A 17,453-nucleotide genomic window follows, 5' to 3' on the forward strand; every position below is an offset into this window, starting at 1 on the left:
GGCAGCGCACCTCCTCCCCCCGTGCACCTCTGTCGTCCAATGCCCACCCCGCGAGCGACGCCGTCCTGTAAGATGCAAGTCGGATGTTGGTCGGATGCTCGTCGGGGGCAGGCGGATGCTATTCAGCAGCAAATCGGATACTGGTCGGAGGCAGAGCCGGGGAGAAGCAGCGTCGGAGCACATCGGCATGCTAGGTAGCTGCCTGCCGCCACTGACTGAGCTGGCCACCCGCTGCTAGCCGTGCCCGTGCGTGCACAGATGCATGCATAGCTAGCCGGTAGCCGCGCCCGGGAGAAGGTGCTCGTAGTCCTTGCCAAGGCTGACCTCATGGAGCTGAAGCTCGCCGACCTCGCCGTGGCCACCTCTAGCTTCGGGTGCGAATCACAGCTCGCGGAGCACGCTGGCCGCAGCAGCGCCGTGTACCGCGTCGTTCTGCCTGGAGACCTGTACGTATGTTGTCGTGCGCGTCGTGGAGAGCGGCATCGCCGGGGTCGGGGAGGACGACACCTCGGCTGCCGCAGCCTCGGCGTTCCGAGAACTCGCGCTGCCCCGGCGCCCCAACATCCCTCTGCACGTGCTCAGCGGTTGGCTCCACGGCGGTGGTGCCACCCTTGTGTGGAAGCAAACGTGTGCAGGCGGCCTTCGACATCGCTGATGGCTTTGTCCGCGGGCAAGGCGACGACGCAAGGGCTCGGGGCAGTTCAAGGAAGGACTCCACCAAGTATTTGACGGAATGACGGACCGGACATGTTAAAAAATGCGTCCATTCCCAAAAAAATAGATGTGGAGACCGGATGGGCGAGCCGAACAGATAAAATCGATGTCCGTTTGGGTAGTTGGGTTGGAGTTGCTCTTAGTCCCACCCGGCTACAGGAAGGAGATGTGCATCAATATACAAGGTGGACTCTCCCTTTGTTGTCTAAAATACTCCCTTCGTCTGAAATTACTTGTCGCATAAATGGATGAAAATGGATGTATTTAGAATTAAAATACATCTAGATACATTCATTTCTTCGACAAGTCGGATGGAGGAAGTATTACCGAAAAAGGGTTCCCCCACTTTGTATTTCAAAGCAACCAACACCAATACAAGGATCGCTGAGGCGAACAGCACATCAAGCCCAAAAAAAGAAGAAGAAACAAATGCCAACAATGGCAGCTCGACAAAGCGTGGATGACCCGCCACCGCTACGCCCTCTGGAAACAAACCACCACAACCCGGGGCTCCGAACCGCCGCGTACCAAGCAGCACCTCCAAGAGGGAATGCGACGCCGACAACGCTACTGCCCGGACATGTCCTAAAGTATTAAAACCACACATAGCTAGCTAGTCCCGTGTTGCGCACAAGCGCTAACGTGAATATACGTGACTTTCGGGGTGTCGACGATTTTTTCTTTCCTAAACCAAGGTGTACATCTTATATGTAGTACCCCTCTGTTTTTATATATTTGTCTTTCTACAGATTTTAACAAGTGACTACATACGCAGTAAAATGAGTGAATCTACACTTCAAAATATGTCTATATACATCCGTATATGGTAGTTCATTTGAAATCTCTAAAAAGACAAATATTTAGGAACGGAGGGAGTACATGGCAAAGCAGCTGAACCCGATCTGGAGCGGCGGCTCCATTGGCAAGGCATGGCCGGCTAGCAGCCATGCGGGTGGTGGATCTGGCGTCCCAGCCGCGCGGGCGGCGGGATCCGGTGATCGTTGGCGGCCGGCGGCGGTTTGTACAGTGGTCGGTGCGCGCGATCTGGCACCTCCCCTCATCCCCTGTTTGGCGTGCGGGTCAGCTTCGTCGGGCCGCGCTTCCTTGGGTCGCCAGTTTTGTACAGGAGGCGCTGCTGGTGGCGGGGATCTACTTCGGGCGAAATCCCTGGTCGGCCATGGCCGGCCGCGTTGACGGCGACGCCTGAGGGCGTCGTTCCCCTCCTTGGAGTCGTCGGTATGGACTGATCCCCTCACTTCCCCTTCCCCTAGGTCTCCCGGGCGAAAGCCCTAACTTTGTTGGGCGACGACGGTGTTCACGGCGCCGTTCCCTTCTTGAAGGCGCCGCTTTGGGAACCTTGTGGCTGGGTGGCGCTTGTGGGTGGGTGGCGACGGCGGTAGTGCGGCCCTATCCTACCATGGATATGCGTCTGTTGCTTGGAGATGGACTCGCGTAGGTGGAGGTCGTCGTTTGGCGTCATGGTGGCGTCGATGGCGGAGGCACCTGCCAAGGTTGGCACCTCAATCTGCTCTGAAGATGGACCGGTGGAAGATGGCGGCGACGACACATGTGAGTGCATCGGACCAGTTTGTGCCCCGGACCCGGTATGTGGCTCGGTCGGACATCCGGCTTTAGATGTTAGGCTTAGGTGAGAGGTCTGGGTATTTGGCCCAGCTTGCACCCCTTCATCATATGGATTGAAGTAGCGCCAGATGTTGCCAAGATGGCGGATTCAGGCATATTGTTGTACTACTTTGTAAGGTTCTCGAGAATAATCAATAAAATGACTGCATGCATCTTCCAGATGCAGAGGCCGGGGATCATCCTCCTCTAAAAAAACATGGCAAAGCAGTGTGGCGAGCATGCAGTTTAATCTTGGCCCGTTTCATGCGCATCAAAGTACGTATGAGAGAACAAGGAGAGTTTGCAGCGCTAGCTTGTGATCCTTGGAGTGCTGGCAATGGCTACATGCAATTAATTTTCTCTGCTTACTACCTCTCTCTCAGTTTACAGGGTGTGCGCGTATCCCTACATCATCAATTTGACCAACCTAATACAAGTCATATATTACAAAAAATATACCAACATAAACTTTGAAGTTTCTACTTTCAAAAGGTATAATTTTTGTGTTATATAGTTTATATTAGGATAATAAAATTGGCAACCTAGATATACGCGTAGGACTTGTAAACTGAAACGAAGGTAGTACTGCAAATCTACAATGGTGGCCAGCAGAGCCATTGACGAACTCTGGGACAATACAAGCAGCATGCATGCATTTGCACCGGCCGTTGACACCGCGGCGCCGTCGATCGGGAGCATGCAGCTGCATGTGCATGATGTACCACTGGCTAATCATACGTTGTTTACCGAGGCAAAGAATTAAGATTCGTCTCCATTTCGCCTCAGTGGGTACATGGCATGGCTACCTAGGCATGACCTAGCTACTTAATTTAGTGTAACGTACGAGTATTTTCGTCCCAGTTTAGCGGCGGCATGTGCTAGCTTACCTAGCACAGTGGAGCGATCAACGCGGGGAGCAATGGCGGCCCGGTCGTGGCTGCTCCTGCTCCTCGGCCTCGCCGGCGTGCTCCGAGTTCACGGCCAGCGCGCGCCCGACAGCACCGGTGAGCTACACCTGTGAATTACACTGTTTCCTCACATCTCAGTGCATTGATCGAGCTACGTACGCGCAGGTTTTGTCAGCATCGACTACGGCCTGCCGGAGCAGGCCGGCGGCTACCTGTAAGGCTGGACACGAGCTGAGCCGAGCCAAGTTTAATCTGAGCCTGGCTTTGGCTCGCTCTCAAGTGGCTCGGCTCGGCTCGCTCAGCCAACGAGCCTGTTTTAGGTGGCTCGGCTCGTTTTTGCTATGGCTCGGCTCAGACCGAGCCGGCTCGTGAGCCAGCTGGCGCCATAACAGCTGGGATGTAACAGAACCTGTTTTTAAAGACCAGTTTTGATCTTCTACAGCAATTAAAGCTATAATTTGGAAAAGAAGCACTTTATATTGTAAAAAACGCAACATCTAGCAGTCTATGGTTTAAAAATGGTCATAGTGATGAAAAGAATTGGGCATCATTGCTTTTGAATTTTGGACAGCTCCTCCTTTGAACTTTATACAACAAAAATATTGAACGTTGATAGCCAAACAATGCAATTTTGCATAGCATAACACTTGGTGCTTCGACATCAAAATGAGAATCTTCCTCCTCCTCAAACACAGTACCTTGCTCATCCTCGTCCTCCTCATTCTCTTCCTCCTCTTCATAATCCTTCTCCACTTGCTTATCATGTTCCATTACCTAGCACACAAAAACAGCACACACATGAACTTGGACACACGCATATATTTGACTTTTTGATAGCAAAAACAGCACATACATGAGCTTGTACAAACAAATATTTGACTTTTGGATACCAAAAACAGCATATGCATGAGCTTGTACAAACTTATATTTGACTTCTGGATACCAAAAACAACACATACATGAGCTTGCACACACATATATTTGACCTTTGGATAGCAAAAACAGCAAACACGGAAGCTTGGACACACATATTTGGCACAACCATACCGGTGAAGATGTAGGATTCCGTTTCTACTACAGAACGTGTTCGACAAATATCTCAAGTGTTAGTTGACACTGGACAGACTGACTGAACCTCTTTGATGCTTAGATTTTAAGTGTCCTCTGAAATTTGACACTTGACACTTGACAGACTGATGCTTATGTAGCCAGGAATTGTAGTCACTTATAAACTGAATGAAAACAACAGAGCCACACAGGACCATCTTTAATTTCAGTAAAATTAAAAGCCTTCAATTTCCATAGATTACGGGGCTTCCACTTCCAAATTAAACAGAAAATACATTTCCAAATTAAAGTGAAAATAGAGAAAAGGACTCACGGAGGAGGGGCCGCGGATGTGGTCGTCAGCACAGCGCCGCAGCGCTTCGTAGCGGAAGTTTTCGAGGACGTGGTCGCCTTGGTAGGCGGCGGTCTTGAGATCCGCCATCCAGCGGCGGACAGTGGGGTTGGTGCGGCTCTTGGCGTCGGCAAGGTCAGCGAGACGTCAAGGCGGCGGAGCTTTTTTTACCCTTAATAACAACTCGGCGAGCGGGACATTGCCATAATCCTTGGCCCGCTTCCTCTGGAGTGACACAACCCTTGCCCTTGCCCTTCCCCTTCTGCTTCCTGGGACAAGCGGCTTAGTCTTCATAATGGACACCAAGCTCCTCTCCTTCTCCTTCTCCTCCTACTCTCCTTCCCCTTTTCCTTGTCCATTCTTGCGACAGTGGGGCTCTGCATACATCAGCGAAGAACAAATGGTCAATCATCAACAAAAATTTACATAGATAATAATCACTAATCAGTCTACACAATCAAGCACAAACAAATTCATCCATCCATCAATCAAATTCGTGCAGCATAGCATACATCCTAGTTAGCTGCACTCTCCAGCCAACAAACACAAGCATCCATCCATCAAACTCGTCTAGCATCCATCCATCTTGTTTCCTAGCTAGCCTAGCCGCGCCCTCCAACCGAAACTACAAGCATCCATCCATGATCCATCCATCAAATTGGTGCGTGTGTGTGCGCCAGTGCAGGGAGCTAGGGGCAAGGATGGGAAGGAGAGAAGAGATCGCTTACCTGCTCCTGTCGTTCGGTGAGAAACCAGGGGAGACACGTCCGTCTGTGTCCGCTGTGGTGAGGGAAGGCGGCGTCGGCCGTCGCCATCGGTGCCAAGCCCGATGAGTCCAGCCTGCGGCACGGCGAGGAGAGGGGTGGCGGCGCTGGGCAGAGAAAGGGAGAAGGGTGAGGAAACTGCGTCGCGTGTGTGCTCTCTCTCTGCTGTGACCTAATGCGAATTTGGGCTGGGCCTGAACGAGTCCCCGAGCTGGACCGGGCGAAACTCGGCTCGGCTCGGTCGAGAATCGGGCCTATTTTCATAGCTCGGCTCGCCTAATTATCATACCGGGCCGAGCTGTAACGGGCCGAGCTGGAGCGAGCTTCGAGCCGAGCCTAAAAGCTCGCTCGGACGTCCAGCCCTAGCTACCTGGACGCTGCCACCAAGCTGCCCTACGTCCCAGACGACGCCTTCACCGACGCCGGCTCCAACCGCAACATCTCCCCCGAGTACATCAAGCCGTCTTCATCGAAACGCTACCTCAACGTCCGTGCCTTCCCCGGCGCCCTCCGGAGCTGCTACACGCTCCCCTCCACCGTCGCCAGAGGGTCCAAGTACCTGCTCCGGGCGACCTTCATGTACGGCAACTACGACGGGCTCGGCAGGCTCCCCGTCTTCGACCTCCACCTCGGCGTTAACTTTTGGCGGACCGTGAACGTCACCACGGCCGACAAGCCGCAGCTGGCCGAGATCATCGCCGTCGTCCCGGACGAGTCCGTGCAGGTCTGCCTAGTGGACACCGGCTCCGGGACGCCCTTCATCTCCGCACTCGACCTGAGGCCCGTCAGGGACACGCTGTACCCGCAGGCGAACGCGACGCAGGCGCTGGTGCTCGTCGACCGGACCAACTTCGGCCTCAGCGGCGCCACGCTGGTCAGGTACCCGGAGGACCCGTACGACCGCGTGTGGATCCCCTGGAGCGAGATCGACTCAAATGAATGGACGGAGATCTCGACGCCGGAGAAGGTGAAGGAGCTGGCCGACCCCCGCTTCAACGCGCCGTCCGCCGTGATGCAGACCGCCATCACGCCGCGCAACGGCTCAGGTCGGCGTCGTCCAGGACCATCGAGCTGTCGTGGGACGCGGCGCCGAACCACGCCTACCCCGACCCCGGGGTCATCGGCATCGTCTACTTCGCGGAGCTGGAGGCCGTGGCCGCCGCGCGACAGTTCGAAATGGCCATCAACGGCATGCTTTGGAGCAAGGCGCCCTTCACGCCGCAGCACAGCGAGGCCCACCGGGGGTTCGGCGGCCACTACAACATTACCCTCAACGCCACGGTCAACTCCACGCTGCTGCCCACCATCAACGCCGCCGAGTTCTTCTCCGTCGTCTCCACGGCCAACGTCGCCACGGATGCCAAGGATGGTAAATGGAATTTTCACAGTAATAGTATCAATGGGTAGGCACATTTTTGATCTATAACTGATCTCTGTCTTGTGCAACTGAATTTTTTGACAGTTGCGGCCATGGCTGCGATCAAGGCCAAGTATGAGGTGAAGAAGAACTGGGCGGCTGACCCGTGCGCTCCCAAGACTCTGGTGTGGGATGGGTTGAACTGCAGCTATGCCATTTCTATGCCTCCAAGAATCACAAGATTGTAAGTTTGACCTTAATTTTCACAAGGAAAGGTGACCGTGCTGTGTCTATCAGTGAACCATTTGTGTGTGTTTCTGCAGAAATATGTCATTTGGCGCTTTGAGCGGCGGCATACCAACCCATTTCGCCAACCTCAAAGCAATCAAGTATTTGTAAGTAGTAGGAAGTTTTACATCCATTTTGACATTCAACTTAGGGCTCCTTTGATACAAAGGAATTTCATAGGATTTTTACAGGATTTGGATCCTTAGGATTTTTTTCCTGTGATGGTTGTTTGATTTGTAGGATTGAAATTCTTAGGATTTTTTTCATAGGATTCATTTGTACTACATTTTGAAGGAAACTTTTCATCCACTCAAACTTGTTTGTAGAATTCCTTTGTTTTTTCTGTGCTATCAAACACTTCTCCAACTCACATAAGATATAAGAGGACATGACACTCTATTCCTACATTTTTCCTGTTCCTTTTTTTTCAAAAAGGGGTTATCCCCCGGCCTTTGCATCAGAGCGATGCATGCGGTCATATTATTAATAAGCAAAAGGTTCAACAAAAGTCTTCACATCTCAAAAAGAAAAAGGGCTCACAAAGAGCATAAAAAAATAACAGGATAGCCACAACCGGCCGGCAAAAAATAAGATAGGAAACACTAAACGCCTATCCTATTACATGACCGCCATCCAAACCGGTTGAAGATAGTCCGTGCTACCGTCTCCCATCAGATAGACCCAGTAACCATACGCTCTCTGGCCTCCGTCGGAGTGAACCACATACAGATCAGGGCAGTGACCCGGAAAATAACTTGCAAGAAATGAATATTTATTGTTTTGTTAAAAACCAAATCGTTTCTACAGTTCCAAACTACCCATAATGAAGCACATACTCCTACACGGACATGTCTTGATGTTTCTAAATCTATCTCATCTAGCCACATTCCAAATAACGTGTTGATAGTATTCGGAGGAGTAATATTAAATGCTATGTGGATCGACCACCACAAATTTTTTGTCAATGGGCAGTCAAGAAAGAGGTGTTTGATGGATTCATCACGATCACAGAAGCTAGATCTTATAGATCATGTCCAGTTGCGTTTTGCCAAATTGTCCTTAGTTAGAATGACTTGTTTATGGACAAACCACATGAACACTTTAATTTTTAAAGGCACTTTGACTTTCCAAACATGTTTCGAACGAGGAATAGAACTAGAGTTGATAACATCCAAACACATGAATTTAACCGAAAACTCTCTATTCTTAGTTAGTTTCCAGCGCAACTGATTGGGCTGTTGAGATAGATGAACATCCATCAATCTTCTCACAAGATGAAGCCAAGCTTCCCAACGGTTTCCCGCTAACTTCCTCCTGAATTGAATATTAAGAGGATTGGACTGTAATATTGTTGCAACGTAAGTGTCTCTTAGCTGAACAATATTATGGAGAGAAGGATATTGGAGTGCAAGGTGCGTCTCCCCTAGCCATGTATCCTCTCATAATCTCGTGATAGTACCATTCCAACTACAAATTTTGTCATGTTGAAGAAGACCGATTTCACTCTCATCAGTCATTTTCAAAAAGGTGAATCAGTCGGCCTTACCGTCATCTGGATAACATTTTTCATGTTCCTGCATTTTGAAAATACTGCGGATCAAAGAGGCCCTTAGTGAGTTAAGCTAACGTGCCGTATACATGTTTGTTTATTCAGGGACTAGTCATACAACAACTTTACAGGACCAATTCCTAATGTTCTTTCAGAACTACCCTTCCTCGTGGTGCTGTAAGGAATCTTGAACTCCACAATTATGTTGACTTTGATATCAAATAGTTTTGTTGCCTAATTTCAACTTTAACCTGAATATTCTACTACAACTTGAACTTATGAATGCTATTTGGTCCCTTAGGGACTTGACTGGCAACAAGCTTAATGGATCCATCCCCTCTGGGCTTATGAAGAGAATATAAGACGGCTCCCTAACTCTAAGGTGAGCCAATCGTTTCTCCGTTAGTTCCCCTGATCCTGGCCAAAATCACTTAAGTTTTTCTCTTTGACAGATACGGCAAAAATCCAAACCTTTGCAGCAATGGCGGCTCTTGCGAGCCCACCAAAAAGAATAGCAAATCCATGCTTGCCGTGTACATTGCTGCTCCAATACTTGCAGTTGTGGTGATAGGAGCACTGGCAGTGCTACTTCTTCTCATAATGAGAAAAAAGCAAGGTGAGACAAGGTGTCAAAACAAACATCAACTGCAACTGCAAGCAGCACTGGACTGGATAATATTTACAGTTTCTTGTCACTGTCTCACTGATCACCGAATGAAGGATCATGAAAGGGCAGTGTGAAGCCACAGAACGAGGCTAGTGGCGTGCATTCGCAGTCGCGGAATGGCGACATGCACAGCCTGCTGCAGCTGGACAACCGCCGGTTCACGTACAAAGGACCTGCAGGTCATGACGAACTACTTCAAGACGGTGCTCGGCCGGGGAGGGTTCGGCTCCGTGTACGATGGCTTCTTACCGGATGGTACGCAGGTGGCGGTCAAGCTGCGGTCTGAGTCCTCCAGGCAAGGTGTCAGAGAGTTCCTCACAGAGGTAAGTGCAATTCATCACCGGTTCAAGGGAAGTTTTGTAAGGAATTGTTGTGTGTAAACAATTCTTCTGTTCTTTTGCTCCGGCTCAGACCTTGACAAAGATTCACCATAAAAATCTTGTATCCATGGTTGGTTACTGCAAAGATGGGGAGTACATGGCGCTTGTCTACGAGCATATGTCTGAAGGAAACCTCGAGGACAAACTTAGAGGTGTGTGCTATTTGATTATGTGCATTTAGTGGGGTTTTTATCTCAAATAAAACTCTAGCGAAAACCTTTACAGTATGAATATGAACCTAAATTAATGCCCATGAGGAATTGATGATTCCAGTATCTAGTCTCTCAGCCAAGTAATCAAGGGAGCTAGGCCGGCTCACTTCGTACCATTTGAGTTATCTCTTCTTCTTCTTTTCTGCGTGGAACCATTTGAGTTATCGGGTACTCCCATCATCATACTAATAAGTGCTCTTCTATCTTTTGAAGGGAAAGATAGCAATAGTACATCTTTAACTTGGAGGCAGAAGCTTCGTATTGCAATGGAGTCCGCGCAAGGTATTCTTCCGATGTGAAACGTGTTCTTTAATTTTTCGTTGCTAATTTCCATCTATTTGTTTCGTTGGAAGCCAATTTTTACATGATCGCAACTTGGTAATGTAATTGTTGTTGACATCATATTGGTGCGATGTTCTTACAGGGCTGGAATATCTACACGTTGCATGCAGCCTAGCCTTTGTGCATCGGGATGTAAAGACATCAAACATCCTATTGAATGTGAATCTCGAGGCCAAGGTCGCTGACTTTGGCTTGCTCAAGGCTTTAAAGGATGGTGACACACATGTATCCACAGCCAGGCTGGTTGGCACACACGGCTACCTTGCCCCTGAGTAAAAGACATCATACTATCTTCTACTTGCTTTTGCTTACAATTTTGAGTGTATTAATTAACCAATCATATGTGATCAACCATAGTGAAAGCACATCTAATATACCATGTATCGGCTTGTGTGAAGGTACGCGGCAGCCCTGCAGCTCACTGAGAAAAGTGACGTATACAGCTTTGGTGTCGTGTTGTTGGAAGTTATAATGGGGCGACCACCCATCCTACAATGCCCAGAACCAACTAATATCATCCAATGGGTTCGACAACACCTTGCACAAGGCAACATTGAAGACGTTGCAGACGTTCGCATACGAGGTGACTATGATATCAATAGTGTCTAGAAGGTCACGGACGTCGCGCTCAAATGCACTGTGCAAGCTCCTACTCAGCGACCCACGATGACCGAGGTGGTAGCACAACTACAAGAGTGTCTCAAGCTAGAGGAACATCACATGATTTGAGGAGGAGGCGTGGACCATATTGTTGTGAGGGTGATGTCACGTGATGAAGACTTTGTCGTTCAGTTGATCTATATTTTCTCTCTCTCTCTCTCTCTCTCTCTCTCTCTCTCTCTCTCTCTCTCTCTCTCTCTCTCTTTGCGGTTTTAAAGGATATTTCTTGACATATAGAGTGCAAATATATGTTGCCGCACTTTTCAGGTAACATAGCCCCAAATTTTCTTATCGCTAAAGAAATTGTCACCAATGTCCCAATCCTATTGCGAGAACACTGACATGTTCTTGCACACTAAGGAGGTGTTTGGTTGCAAGGGACCAGACTTTTTTTTGTCCTAGAGACTAAAGAAAAAAGATCCTCCAGTAGAGTTTTTTTCTAGTCCTTAAAGAAAAAGTCCCTCCTGTTTGGTTACATAGGTATAGGGACTAAAAGGGACTTTTTCTAGTCTAGTCCCTGTAACCAAACAAACAGAGCCTAAGAAACCAGAAGTGAAACTATGACTCTCGATCACTATAACCACACCATACTTGCTAGGGTATTTAGGTCATGAATCAATTAAACATGTTTGAGCACTCATGAAATAATGTTTGAGCTAACGACAACTCCAAGAAATAAAACATGTTCAATGGAAAATGTCGAATGTGAAATCGCAAACCTTTAGTGTCAAACAAAGAACTGTGGAATCAATGTAGAAAATCCTTAATTTGAGAAAATAATACATGAATGTTTATCATGCACCAAGAGTGCATGACTAGTGATCATGGTTGGCGCCGTCCCAACAAATAACATTAACTTTGCTTCAAAACACATTTGGAAAACAGAAGTACCACTCAAAATTAAAATTTACATGTGGTTTGTACATAGTGATCATGGAAACTTTTCTATAGCTTCAATCTTAGCTCTATCAACATCAATACCTCTTTCAGAAATTTTATGACCAAGAAACATACTTTCATTCACCATGAGAAGGCACTTCTCTCAGTTTAGGACTAGGTTCGATGAAGATGGGTCAAAATGAAACATAAAATCTTTTAGTGTTACCAAAGAACAAGTTTGGGATTAATGTAGAAAAATCCCTAGTGAATAATACATTGAATGTTTATCACGCACCAAGAGTGCATGACTGATGATCATGATTGGCGCCCTACCAACAAGTAACATTGACCATGTGAAATGAAATGGTGCCTAGCCTTACATCATCGGTAGATCACCACGACTGCTATCTTTCATTATGTGGAAGTTATTGTTAGCATCGCCTCTGTTTTGATCTTCGTTCTCCAACTCGAGGCAGTATTGCAACTGGGCAGCCACATCCGTCATTGTGGGTCGTTGTGCGGGGTCATGCTCAGTGCACTTCAGCGCTAGGTCCAGGGCCTTCCACATGCCATTCACATTGAAGTCGCCTTGCATTCGGCCGTCCACCACCTCCTCGATGTTGCCTCCCGAAAGGTGAAGTCGTGCCCATTGGACGATATGGATGACCTCCGTAGATTCAAGGATGGTGGGTTGTCCTGTGATTACCTCTAGTAACACGACACCGAAGCTATATACGTCGCTCTTTTCATTCAGTTGCAAGGCTGCTGCATACATGTGTATGTACATATAATAAGCATGGGATGCAAGCATTTGCATCACAATTCATTGAGTCAGTCAAAACAAAGATATACTAATCCAAATGGTTGGCAAGCAGGCAACGAAAATATTAATAAGTTAGGTATTAGTGTTTACTCAGGGGCAAGGTAGCCTCTTGTGCCAATCACCCGCACCGTAGATATATGTGTATCATCTTCTTTACTGGAAGCCTTCATCAAGCCAAAGTCAGCTACTTTGGCCTCAAGATTTTTATTCAGTAGGATGTTTGATGTCTTCACATCACGATGCACGAAGGGTAGGCTGCATGACTTGTGCAAATACTCAAGCCCTGTGTGCACATCATATTCGACAGAGATGATATATCAGTCACACATCAACATATGTTAAACTCTAGCAAAGCATAGAGATCGACAACAACGAAAGGAAGACCATAATCCGGATTAAAGTATACCTTGTGCGGATTGTAGTGCGATGCAGAGCCTCTGTCTCCAGGTTAAGGATACATCCTTGTCGTTCTTTCCTGTAAAAGTTTGGTTGACGTTAGTAGTGTGTAACATGAGACAGAGATACTGTATGCTCTTCTTACAGACGGATTAGAATATCTCTGAGTTTATCTTCTAGATTTCCTTCAGACATATGCTCGTAGACAAGAGCTAAATATATCCCATCCTTGCAATAACCAACTAATGGTACAAGATTCTTGTGATGGATCTTCGTTATTGTCTGAGCCTGAGCAAGAATAGGAAGAAAAATGGCAAAGCTTCTAAAATTGGCTTATTAAATTTACTTGACTAATATGTATTTTTTTTTACTAATATGTCGATACACCATGCTCTGGTTACAGTTGATAATACTTTACCTCTGTCAAGAACTCTCTTACATCTTGACTGGAGGATTGAGACCGTAACTTGACTGCAACTTGGGTACCATCCTGCAAGAAGCCATCATAAACAGTTCCAAACCCTCCTTGGCCAAGCACTGTCTTGAAGTTGTCTGTTATGGTCTCTAGTTCTTTGTATGTGAATCGGTGGTTGTCCAGGTGTTGACGGTCTTGTTGTTTGCTGCTATTTGTAGATCCTTCAAAATTCAAGAACCAAACTAGTATTACCCATTGTTGCTTGCTTTGGTGCAGTAATGCAGAACTATTAATGTAGTTTTATTGATGTGTTTCAGCTTTCTTTTTTCTCACTATGAGAATCAGAAGTACTACAAGTGCTCCAATCACAACAACCGCAACTATCGGAACAACAATATAGACGACAATCTTAGAATTGTTTTCCCCTTTTCTTGGCTGGCAAGAGTTTTTGTTGATGCAAAGGTTTGGGTTTTTGTTGTATCTATCAAAAAGAAGAGACCATTAGCAATTTTGACCAGGCAAATATCAAAGTAACGATCAGAGAACTAAATGGCATGCAGATATATGTAAGATATGATGGATTAACCTTAGAGTTAGGGTGCCATCTTGACTTCTCTTTAGAAGCCCGGAGGGGATGGATCCATTAAGTTGGTTACCTGTCAAATCTCTGGATGGACAACAAAGTTGGCATCAAAACATTGGTAACAAACAGATATTAGTTATCAAAGACGGAATATAATTCAAAGTCGCTTACAACAACACGAGAGAGGGTAGTTGTGCAAGAACATTAGGAATTGATCCTGTCAGTTTGTTGTATGAAAGATCCCTGAAATAAGGTGGCAAAGCATACAATTATGTGAACCTATTCCCTAGCAGAATTATTGTGAAAATGGAGATAAATTTCCTACTTACAAGGATTGGATGTCTTTGAGATCAGCGAAATAAGATGATATCTCGCCTTTCAAAACGCCCGATGACATATTTCTGTAAGATCACACAATGGTTCAGACGACATGTGTGCATTTCCTCATTTTGAATGGATTTCTTGTGCATGGTCGCAAGTTAAATTTGAACTTACATGCTTGTGATTCTTGGACACCCAGATATAACATAGCTGCAGGTCAACCCATCCCACACAAAAGTCTTCGGAGCGCACGGGTCACCGGAGCGCACGGGTCACCCATCCAATTCCTTTTCATCTGATACCTAAGCTTGATTGCGTTGATGGCAGAAACTTTTTTTTTTTGCCGACAGTAACACACAAGACAAATTAAGAAGTGCAGTAATCAGAGATCATGCGGGTCTGTCATTATCGCGAAAATGTACTAATCAACCAGCATAGATGATTGATCTCCTATATGTGAAACTTAATAAGGACCCGCAGATATTTACCATCCTGAGGGTCGGTCCCGACGTTGGCTGTAGAGATGACGGAGAAATACTCAAAGGCGTTGATGATCGGCGGCAGTGTTGAGTTTTTTGTGGCGATCATGGTGATGTTGTACTGGCTTAAGCACTTGTGGGGTTCAGCATTGTACAAGGCGTCGCCAACGAGGTACTCGGGCCTGTACGGGAGGTTGGGTCCGCCGTCGACAATGGTGTTGAACTCGCGAACGGCATTGCCGGCAAAGATCTGCAGCTCGGCGAAATACAAGATGGCAACACATCTATAGCAGGCATTTCTCTCATTAGTTTATCCTCCCTCAATCTTAGAATATAAGATGTATTGGTTTCCATGCAAGTCAAATTTATGAATGTTTGACCAAGATTATAAAATAAAATATCAACATCTACAATACAAAATAAATAAAATAAGAAAATACTTTCCATGATGTATCTAATGACATAAATTTGCTACTGCAAATGTTGATTTTTTTTTCTAAAAACTTGGTCAGACAAACACGTGTTTGACTTTTGAAAAAGCTAATACACCTTATATTTTGAAATGGAGGGATTATAGTGTAATTGTAGTATATGAAAACTTGTTATCTTATATTTTGAAATGGAGGGATTATAGTGTAACTGTAGTATATGAAAACTTGTTATCTACAATAAGTGTAGAGTTAAAAAAAAGTGGTACAAATGTGTACCCGAGCATTCGGTCGACGTGGTCCAGCTCCGTCTTCCATGACAACTCGAAGGTCTTGGACTCGGAGTCGTTGAGCGCCGTGACTGCAGTCTGCAACACGGCAGATGGTGCGTGGAGGCGGAGGCTGCCGATATTCTCTTGGACCTTCTCCTTGGTTGAGATGTCCAGCCACAGCTTCGGGTTGCTCCGCGGTAACCAAGCCCGGTCGTATGGGTCGTCCGGGTACCTGACCACAGAACACGTTAGGACCAAATGGAACAATCAGTTCTCTGCACCCAGGCCTACCAGTAAGTATGCCTACCTAATGGCGAAGTTGCCCGTGTCGCCCATGTTGCGCCTGTCGATCAGGACAAGCCCCTGTGTCGCGTTCGCCTGCCGATACAGCGTGTTCTCCAGAGGCCTCAGATCCAGCTCCGAGATAAATGGCGTCCCCAACCCGATGTTCACCAGGCAAACCTGCACCGAGTCGTCCGGGATCACGGCGATGACCACGGCCAATACCGATTCCTCGGCTCTCGAGATGTTCACCCTCCACCAAAAGTTGACGCCCAGGTAGAGATCGAAGATGGGGAGCTTGTCGAGCCCATCGTAGTTGCCGTACATGAACAAGGCCCGGAGCAGGTACTTGGACCCCGGCACGAGGGACGGCAGCGTGTAGCAGCTACGGACCGCGTCGGGGAAGCTGCGGACGTTGAGGTAGTTTTTGGAGAGTTGGGGCTGAGGCCTCACGTACTCGGTGGAGATGTTGTGGTTGTAGCCGGCGTCCGTGAAGCCGGCGTCCGAGGTGATGGGTATCTTGGTGCGGTTGTTCACGTAGCTACTATGCTTCGGCAGGCCACAGTCGATGGTGATGAAACCTGCATTATTTGCTCAATGTGAGCGCGGATATAGGTTTGACAAAAGAAGCAATAAACGCACTACGTGCTCTAGCTACATTCCTAGCCAGCGGAAACAAACCAGCCATGATGGTAATAATTGTGAACTCACCTTCAAAGCTCACCTTCGATGCATATGATAATACTTCTAAGCTCACCTTCGATGCTAGCTAGGCGCGCGCTGGCCGCGAACTTGAAGTACGCCGGCGGCGGCGGCGGCGGCGAGGCTGAGCAGGAGCGTCAACGACGAACGGGCAGCCATCGGTCGCCGGTCCATCCTACTCCGCGCGCACATGCCACCAACCCAGCAACAAGTAACTAGCACAAGATGCTCCACGTACGAAGTATAGTACTATCCATTTATATACAGTATGTGCTCAGCCTTAAGCTTAGGTTCACACGCTTGCCAGTGGTATAATAGACACATCACATGGCCACTTAGCCTCAAAATTATCTTCTAGTTTGGCGACGACTAGAGAGTGCAGTTGACTTGATCGAGAGCTGTATAGTTTGTCAACTGTCTCGCGCTGCCGCTGGTTGCAAGCTAGTACCATTATTAGTGCGGCCTTCGCCTTAGTAGACGACTGACTTGATGCAGGGTTGGTTTGTCAGCACGTTTGTGTTCGTTTATTGTGTAGTAGAAAATTGAAGTAAACGATGCACTTGACAAACGCTATGTAGCTGAGACACGCCATGTAGTTTTTTTAACACAGTACAATCAAAGTCGCTCATATACGTAAGTATATCCTCATCCCTATGAATGCACACATGGACACCCTATACTTATGAACACCTCAGAAGCCTGAAATAAATCCGTAAATAACGTGAGCATCAATGACAAATCTAAGACTTGAACCCTGATGGATTGGCGATACCACTGTCGTCCTAACCATTCAACTACAGGCTGGTTTGCGAGACACGCTATGCAGTTGAGACTTGAGGCACACATGCAATTGATTTGGGACCATGCTTGAGACACACAACAAGTAGAGGCAATCCGGCCGGCTAGGACGCCAATTTACTCAATTGGGCGCCCTTTAATCAGCTCTTACGGGGTAATTGTTTACTCCGGAGTCCCGAGTCGATCCCTCGTCAACTCTGTCGTTGATTACC

At 47.3% G+C, this 17,453-nt stretch overlaps 1 long non-coding RNA gene and 2 pseudogenes across 1 annotated transcript; 1 reads left to right on the forward strand and 2 right to left on the reverse strand.

The window, feature by feature from the left end:
* LOC119354894 overlaps positions 1–16,602 on the reverse strand; it is a 47,142-nt pseudogene extending 30,540 nt beyond the window's left edge.
* On the forward strand, positions 3,230–10,932 carry LOC119287629 (annotated as a pseudogene).
* On the reverse strand, positions 3,777–5,629 carry LOC119287639. Its single transcript, XR_005140893.1, has 3 exons — positions 5,373–5,629; positions 4,627–5,021; positions 3,777–4,019 (listed from the first exon to the last, which is right to left on the reverse strand). It is a non-coding gene; the product is annotated as an uncharacterized LOC119287639 (long non-coding RNA).
* Positions 16,603–17,453: the final 851 nt, after the last annotated feature.

Source organism: Triticum dicoccoides, chromosome 1A, assembly GCF_002162155.2.
Source record: "Triticum dicoccoides isolate Atlit2015 ecotype Zavitan chromosome 1A, WEW_v2.0, whole genome shotgun sequence".
Classification (NCBI taxonomy): Eukaryota; Viridiplantae; Streptophyta; class Magnoliopsida; order Poales; family Poaceae; genus Triticum; species Triticum dicoccoides.